We start from the raw sequence: 9,317 nt of genomic DNA, 5'->3' as shown, positions 1-9,317 counted from the left end.
TCTGTGCTCCAATAGGAGCGTATCGTGGGCTTTTTCACAATGCCCATCATAAGGGTCAGGGCCCAAAATCTTCTAATTTCATGGGAGTCAGTGGGGTACCAGGTCTGGCTTCTGTCTCCTTGGTCAGCTGCCTGACACTGGGCTGCATAGAGGTTTGTTTGAGCTGCTAGCAGCTCAAAAAACTCTGGGGCAAACATTAAATGGAAAAATGACTTTGGCTCGCTAGCATCAATGTCACATCTGATGCCAGGAGTCCCAGTAAAAGCAGGGATTACTGGGTCTATCATATTTGGGGGCACCCAATCATATTTAGAGTCAGGCTCTCCACGCCTGGCTTTAGCAGATGGACCCTGGCCATCATCGTCTTCCTCTGACTCGTCATTATCTGATGCACAGCAGGATTCCTCAGATATTGGATCAATATCTGATGCAGTCAGAGTGGCCTCGGCGTCTGACGCGGTCAGAGTGGCCTCGGCGTCTGACGCGGTCGGAGTGGCCTCGGCGTCTGACGCGGTCAGAGTGGCCTCGGCGTCTGACGCGGTCAGAGTGGCATCGTCATCAGACTGAGTGAGGCAGTCATGAGCCTCCTCAGCCCTGAAGACAGGTTGCGCCATTGTACCTACCTGGCCAATTTCTAAAACACTACACTATCCCCATTATATGATGTGGTTTTGCACTAAGCACTGCAGCTCTGCAAAACAAACTCTCTCTCTCTCTCTCTCCCCCAGTGTCGCACATCCGGCAGTAATGTCACTGACCCGGATGTGGTTCAGTCCCCCAAGGCTAATGACACACCAAGTTGTTACAGGTGATCAGGCAGCAGAAAGCCAGCAACGCTGGCTTCTGCTGCCAGGGGGGGGTCAAGGCTGTCAAATGACAGCCTGTTCTCCCGTGCAGCGGCAGGGATGTGTTCCTGACGCTGCACGAAGGGCTAGACGTCCCGGTACGTCTATAGGGGATTGAAGGGGTTAAAGAGATAAGTACATATTATGTAGTTAAAAATGCATGCCCAACATGTGTGTGTAATGTGTTATTAGAGGAGGAGGAGTGGGTTGTGTAACCGGAAAAGCAGCTCTTCACCCAGGCTCTCTGAATGTTACTGTTGCCACCAGGGCTGGCCCGACAATGGAGCCGAGTGGGGGCAACCGCTCCAGGCGGCACTTTTGAAGGGGCGACACTTTTGAAGGGGCGGCACTTTGCCGCCCAAGCCCTTTTTTTTTTTTTTTTAAAGCGAAAGAGAAAGGGGCGCCGAGTGGTTTTCGCTTACCAAGCTGTCAGTACCCGCTCGGCGCCCCTCTCTCTCTCTCTCTCCTCTGCGGCGAGTCTCCCTGTTCGGTCTCGGTGCCGGCTTGTAATGCTGAGTGCCGGAAGATTTCCGGCGCTCAGCATTACAAGCCGGCACCGAGACCGAACAGGGAGACTTGCCGCAGGACTGCTGAATGGTAAGTACAAGGGGCGGGGCGGCAGGAACGGAGGGAGAGGAAGAGTAGATAATGGGGGGGGGGGGCGGCATTTTAAAATTCGCCCCAGGCGGCATTTTGCCTTGGGCCGGCCCTGGTTGCCACTAATCACTCTCTGAAATGTCTGCCCTGTTAGGGCTCCAATGGTCCACAGGTGCTATTGTGAAGTGATATGCTCTGCCACCAGGCCCGGACTGGGACAAAAAATAGGCCTGGGCATTTTAGACTGAGCAGCCCATTTTTATGAAAAAACATATATGTACATACACATACATAATACTTGGTCATTCAACATGGGAAGCCTGAAGCCACAATTTAGTGTGACTAATCCTTGAAATAAATATTATAGAGTAAATAACACAATACCTTATCTTTTCCACTAAATTATTTCAGGGCCTTGAGTAGTAGTTCCTACTTTAAATTAAGGAAACAGATAACCAAATACACACACCAGGACAGGCTTTTCTACACCGACACCCAGACACACACCCCAGGACAGGCTCTGCCACATCGACACCCAGACACACACCAGGACAGGCTGTGCCACACCAACACCAGACACACACATCAGGACAGTAAAAAAAGAAAAAATAGTTCAGCACTCAACTCCCAGGAAGCTGGGTGCTATCAGGAAAAAAGGGACAGCATAAACCCTCTTGAAGTATACGAACACAGAAAAGAATCCCAGCACTCCAATCAGCTTCCAGTCCTTAGGTTACTTTATTCAGAGAATGCAAAACAAAAAAGCAATGTTTCGGCCAAACAGGGCCTTTTGAGCTTAAGGATTGTAAGCCGATTGATTGGAGTGCTGGGGTTCTTTTCTGTGTTCGTACACACACCAGGACAGGCTCTGGAACACCAGCACCCAAACACACACCCTAGGACAGGCTCTGCCACACTGACACCCGCATCTGGAGGGTTTCCACGGACGCTTTCCCTTTGGTATTGATTTATGTGATGGCCACTTGCCATCTTTGCCCCCAAAACAGCCCGCCTGTGGCATCTTTGGCCCCAAAATAGCCCGTCTGTGGCATCTTTGCCACCAAAACAGCCCACCTGTGGTATCTTTGCCACCAAAACAGCCTGCCTGTGGCATATTTGCACCCCCTTACACATCCATGCTATCACACACTCACATATTAATTCACAAATATTTATTCACTAATTCAGATAATCATTCACTCATTCAGATATTCATTCATACATTGATACTCATTAATTCCCTCATTCAGATACTCATTTACATATACTCATTCAAAAACATTAATTCACTCACTCAATCTCAAATACTCCTTCATACAGCCTCCCCTTACCTGAACAACTGAAGATGTAAAAGTATGTGCTGCTCGCAGACCAACCTGTTCTACTGCACAGGGGAAGCAGATGCGCAGCAGGGTCATGTGACGTACGTCACGTACGTAACGTGACTCTGTTGGATTCCTCTGTCCCCGGCTCGCGCGCGTCTGCCTAGTAAGTAGCGGTCCCCCGCGGAATTTATCGCGGGGGTTGCCCGGGCCCGCCACTCTAGAGTTGCTGCAGGGTTAAGTGGCAGGTGCCCCTTTTGCCCAGCGTTATAGACGGCCGTAGAGGCCAGTTCGGTCCTGACTGGGCCTATTTTAAGGTAGGTGCCTGGAGCTTCAGCTCCATCAGCCCCTACGTGAATCTGGCCCTGGGCCGGCCAACCAGGCAAACGCCCGATGTGCCCGATGGCCAGTCCGGGCCTGTCTGCCACAATGGGGTAGACCACGTAAGCTCAGAGAGCGGGGCCGCCAAATGCTGATATGTGTGGGCTGAGCGAATCACTCACTACAGAGTTCCGAACTGCCTGTGGAAACGGGCAGATGCACATAAGTCAAAGATCACTACGTGCAATGCCAAGTGTCGGAACTCTGGAGCGGTGGAAGCATATTCTCTGGAGTATTGAATCACATTTCATCTGGAAGTGTGATGTACGAAGCTGGGTTTGACGTTTGCCAGTAGAACTACCAGAATGCATAGTGCCTACTGCACAGCTTGGTAGATGGGTAATGGTCTGGGGCTGTTTTTCAGGGTTTGGGCTAGGCCCTGCAGGTCCAGTGAAGGGTAACATTAATTTTACAGCATACCAACCATTGTAGACTATTGTATGCTTCCAACTTTGTGGCACCAGTTTGGGGAAGGCCCTTTCCTGTTCCACCATGACTGTGCCCCTATGCACAAAACAAGGTTCATAAATACATCTTTTTTTTTAGTTTAGTGTAGAGGAAATAGGGCACCCTGTACAGAACCCTGACCTCAACCCCACTGAACACCTTTGTCATGAATTGGAACACAGATTGCAAGTCAGGCCTTCTAATCCAACATCAGTGCCGGACCTCACAAATTCCCACATTTGAAGATTTGAGGCTGTTATAGCTGCAAAGGTGGACTAACTACATATGTCAATGGATTTGGAAAGAGATGTACAATAGGTGTGATGGTCAGGTGTCCACATACATATAGTGTGTATCTAGATGTATTAATTATCATTTAGTCATGCTCACCTATGAGGTAGGGCATCAATATCTCACAATGTATTCAGTAAAATGTGCCCTAAATTCTAATATTCTGGCTTGCCTATAGAGGTAAATTAATGAACAGCTTTCCTTAGAGGCACTGAGGTTGTTAATTGTCATTTGCATATTATGCTCTGTTATGTATTTTTTTAGAAGATGTAGTAGTTTAACATTTGTTCTCCTACTCATAAAGTTTATGTTTGGCACAAATCTTTCCATAATACTACATATTCTAGCTAAAGTGTCCCTGAAATTGTTCCTTTTTCTTTTTTTTTTGTAGAGAAACATCTCACAGCAGATCAGACCCATTCAGCCCATCTAGCCTGCCTGTTTTTTTTCTGCTGTAAAGGTTCCAACATTAATCATTCCTTGACCTGGTCATAGATTCAGGAGCCATATGCTGCGCATGTTTAAATTGCCTCACTCGATTACAGTATCCACTGCTTCGGCTGGGAGGCTGTTCCAGTTATCCATTACCCTCTCAGTAAAATAAATCTTTGTTCTAGGGCTGCAACAACTAATCAATAAAATTGATAATATTCGATAATGAAAATCGTTGCCGACGAATTTCATCATCTATTAGTTGAATAGATTTTTTTCAATGCAAATGCTCTGAAAAAAATACCCTTCATTTTATAATCCAGCCTCAAATAGAGCTCGGATAATAACACTAAGATCCAGATCCCCCGCAGGGCTGCAGGGACCCAGATCCTCCTCTCGAACAGCCAGCAGGTGTACGTGGGTTACACGCAGACATCCTTCGCTACTCTCCTCCACTTCCGGGGCTTTTATGATGGAGCACCAGCGTGACGTGACCTTCTGGAGCTCCACCATAGAAGCCCTGCCTGAAGTACCGGCTAGAAGCAGCAGAGGTTGCCTGCGTGCATTGCACAACGTTTGCCGGCTGCCAGAGAGGAGGATCCCCTGCATCGCTGCAGGGGACCTGGATCTTCTTCTCTGGCAGCCGGTGGGTGTCTGCGCGATGCACGCAGACAACCTCCGCTACTGTCGGCACTTCCTCTGGGGACTTCTATAATTGAGCACTTTGATTTTTTTCAATGCAAATGCTCTGATTCAACTAATAAATAATGAAATTCGTTGGCAACGATTTTCATTATCGATTATCAATTTTACCAATTAGTTGTTGCAGCCCTAGAACAAAGATTTATTTTAATGAAAGGATAACGGATAAGTGGAACAGCCTCCCAGCCGAAGCAGTGGATACTATAATAGAGTGCTATATTACCACAGTACGTCTTTAATGATTCTGACACATGGTAGACACTTATGTTCTGACAGCTGAACCAATGAGGTCCTTCACCAGGTTTGCCATGATGAAAACGTCCCTTACATTCTTAATAAACAAAACAGAGACTGGTTAAAATGTGTATTCAAAACCATTTTATTGCAATACCAACTTTGTGTAATATATAGATTTTTGCTTAGCTATCGAAATAAAATCTTCTGCTAGGGTGATGGACAATAAACTCTTGAGCGGGTCACAGATGTTAAGACAATTTTAAAAATGTTTGAAACATCTCCAAGTGAGACCGAAAGTGCAACAAATTCCGGGAAGTATTTACAGGCTTTACATCTGTGCTAGAAGGTAAACAGTGAATGATACTGAAGATTTAGTTATACATATTTCATTTTATTCTTCCTGCATTTTCACCTGGGTCATCTCTATAATTTGATGCACTCTCTTCTGGAGAAACAAAAATTAAAAATACATACATGTTTTATTCTCGTCCAGAGATTTGGGTCAATGGTCTGGTTATTGCAAAAAAAAAAAAAAGTTATTAAAATATCAATATAGACATCTCTGTATATAGCTATGTAGATTCATATTATATATTTATTTACCCAATTGGTCAAAAGGATTTGGTTGAGGAAGAGTTTTTCTTTGTAAAGGCATACATAGGCGATATTAAAATGTATTTAAAATCGATTGAAAGGACTAGAGTTACCATAATATACAATCCCTTCTAGGATAAAGCAATCCAGAGTTCAAAATTACTTTCTTACCATCGTTACTGCCATAAAAGGAGGCAATTGCTTTATAAACTTGAGCTGGTGCATTCTAATTCATTTTAGAAGGGAACTTAAGCCAAGTAGGTTAATACCACCAAATGACAGTTGACTACGTACAGCCCCTGCGTTGCTGGGTTTCATTGTGAACGGCGAGGCAGACACTTAGGAAGGCAGATCAGTGTATTGCATTGATTCAAAACACAGAGCTTGACTCTAACAGAAAGGGCATTCTTCAAAGCTGCTCTGCTACATAAGAGGTATCTGAATAAAACAAAACAGGGCAAAGCTACTACCGATTGATAGCTCTTTTACATCCAAGAAGAACAAAACCCGCCTTTTATATTCTTCTGGACATGCTTCTATGTGCTGGAGATCAGATCTGTTCATGGAAGTAAAATGCATTCCTAGGTACAGTACAGATTAAAAGGGTATTTAACCCCCAGGAGCTGGAGATACAAAGATCTACTAGTATACAGAAATGCACATTAGTGGTTAGAGTTTCTTGGTTAGTAATGATCTTCACCCATTCATAACTGTACAAATAAAAAGGTTAACCGATTTTAATTAGATGAGTACTGCCAACTAGTAGACGTTTTAAAAATGCCATAAAGGCTTCCAAGACTGGTAAGAACCTCCAAAACGTACAAGGTTACGCAGAAGGAACAGGTGACTCCTCAAACTTGTAGTTTAAACTCATTTTAGCGCACGCAAACTGAAGCATGCATTTAGTTATCAGATTTCTAATAACCAGACATCGTTTTCATTTAACCCCCAGCTGAGTCTACTTAAAGGTATTTGCAAGTTCACTGCACATGCTCAGTAGGACATCCACAGATGTAAATGGAAGCTATGCTCTGACTGGAAACATCGGCTGTGGCCGTTAACAAAAACAGCAGTTCTACTGAGCATGCGCAAGAAAGGTACATACAAATGTTCCCCTATTTGAAAGTAGTGGCAGCTTGGGGAAGAGTTGAGAGACTACATTTGACATGAAAATACGGTTGGAGAGGACCTTTATGTGTTTTCAAAAGCCTATACAGAACTCGCATTATAGGATGGCCACATGCGCTGGCTCTACTTATGCCATTACAGGTACTGAGTGGGCAAATAAATATTAAAATCCTGTACAGTTTGTAAAAATAAAGGCAACTTTAATTATAAGAAAAAAAATCTCAACTCCAGCAAAGATGGAAGCACCTGTTGGTCAGCAGGAATTAAAATTAATTTTAAGTAAAATAATCATAATTGTACTATTTGTAGGAAGATATCCAGAGACTATCCCAGGTTCCATGGCAGGTTACATAATGGAACTTCCTCAAATTGAATCACGAAGGGATTTTAAACACTGACTCCCAGCGCGGACCAGATCTGTCTAAATCTGATTCTGGCAACATAAGGAAATTATAAACAACCATATTAGCCTACAAAGGTATTCTCAAAGGTACACCTCAGAGCTAAAAATCTATTACTAAATTGATTCATGAATTGCTTGCCTGCAACAACTTTGGAACAGAACATGTTAACATTACGGTATAGCTAACCAATCACGTTGTGAATAATTTACTTGTTGTGTTTAGATTGGTTTCACCGCGTGTTACATGGACAAATGAAACGTCAAAGAACCAGATGAAAATGCAGCTGGCAATCAAAAAATTCTGTGCATTTGCGTCCCACCTAAAGGCCTTTAGAGCCTGGGCTGACAAGTCAGAAGAAAGTAGAACATCTTTAGGTAAAAGTGTTATTGTGCCGGACCCAAACTTAAAATCACCAAGGAAACATAAAAAATGCATTGTGTTCTCATACCGATTATTAAAAAGTATTTTACAAAAAGTAGTCAAGGTTTTTTTTGTTTTGGCAGTAAACAATTTGTTCTTTATATATATATTTATATATGTATATACTCTGGGAGGGAGAAAATAATCATCTGAAGAGTGAATTACATTCTAAGCGACAAACAAAGAAAAGAAAGTCATAAATGAAACTGAAATTTACCATAAACAAACTACAAAAGTCTCACCCCCCATCCATCGATCATCTACATCACAGAACACATTGACACATTCATTCCGTTGACAATTCTGTGGTCACTGTCCAGAATCCTTCTATATCAAAAGGTCATCAGAAGCAGCGACCTTTGGCTTTTAAAGAGTTCCATTTCAAGTAGATATTTATTCAAGTCCTAAAGTGACATTTCTTTCTCTTCTCCAATAAAATACAACTTTTTTCCATTTCTATAACTAAGCAGCTTTTTTTCCCCGCAAGAATGGAAAGGCACCGAACATGTTGCAGTTGAGACGAAGCAAGACAGCAGAGGGTTGTGGGGTTTGCTGTGTAAGGGTGGGTGGATTAAGGCTTATGTTAAAACTGCCGTGCCCACGTCTGGTTGAGCCTTGGATCTAGAGTGGAGAAATAAGATTTAGCATTTCAATGGAACAGGTTCACCTGTAAATGCTAATTTCAAACCTGCCTGTATTATACACAACTTCAATGCTCAGAAGTCACATAACATATTTAGTAACACAAGTGATCTTCTTTAGGCATATTAAAAGCCTTCTGTGCTTTCACCTGTGTACAAAGCTGATCTGGTACAAAGTGGCATTTTGTACAGGTTTTGTGGATGCCCAAAACAGGGCCGTAGGAAGTGTAAGGCGCAGCTGCGAGGGGGCACACAGCCACCCGATCAGCAGCTGCATCCTCCAGGACTGGTTGGGGAGATCACGGATCTCCCTAACCAGCTCAACAGAGCCCGTGGCGAATCATATTGCAAACAGCAATGTGATTCACCATGAAGCCCCTAAAAAACAGTAGCGATAGGGGCCACCTCCCCTGGGCCAGTCTTCAGTCGTGTGTGTATATGGGCAGTGTAGGTATTTGTGTGTTTGTAAGCTGGTGTGTGTGTATATATATGTGTGTGTGTGTAAAGGCAGGGGAGTGTGAGGGCAGTGTATGTGTGTATATGTGTGTAAAGGCAGTCGTGTGTATATGCATATTAATGGGCAGGTTTGTGTAAAGGTAATGTGTATGTGTATTTATGGACAGGTGTGCGTAAAGGCAGTGTGTAAGGGCAGTGTAAATAAAACAAGCTAGGGGGCACAATTTTTCATTCTTGCCTTGGGTGCAAAAGGAGCTAGCTATGGCTCTGGCCCAAAAGCTAAAAAGATGTTTGGCAAGCACAGATAGAATATACATGATAAAAAGGGGAACCATAGGCAGCCACCCAACCTGCTTGAATTGCGGTGGCACTACAGATATGGCTGAATAATGTACATGCAATGGGGTCACTGAGGTGGGA

The sequence above is a fragment of the Sceloporus occidentalis genome, unplaced genomic scaffold (assembly GCF_023333645.1).
Source record: "Sceloporus occidentalis isolate IW3139 unplaced genomic scaffold, rSceOcc1.0.p SCAF_40, whole genome shotgun sequence".
Taxonomy (NCBI): domain Eukaryota; kingdom Metazoa; phylum Chordata; class Lepidosauria; order Squamata; family Phrynosomatidae; genus Sceloporus; species Sceloporus occidentalis.
Note: the sequence above shows the minus strand (reverse complement) of the source record.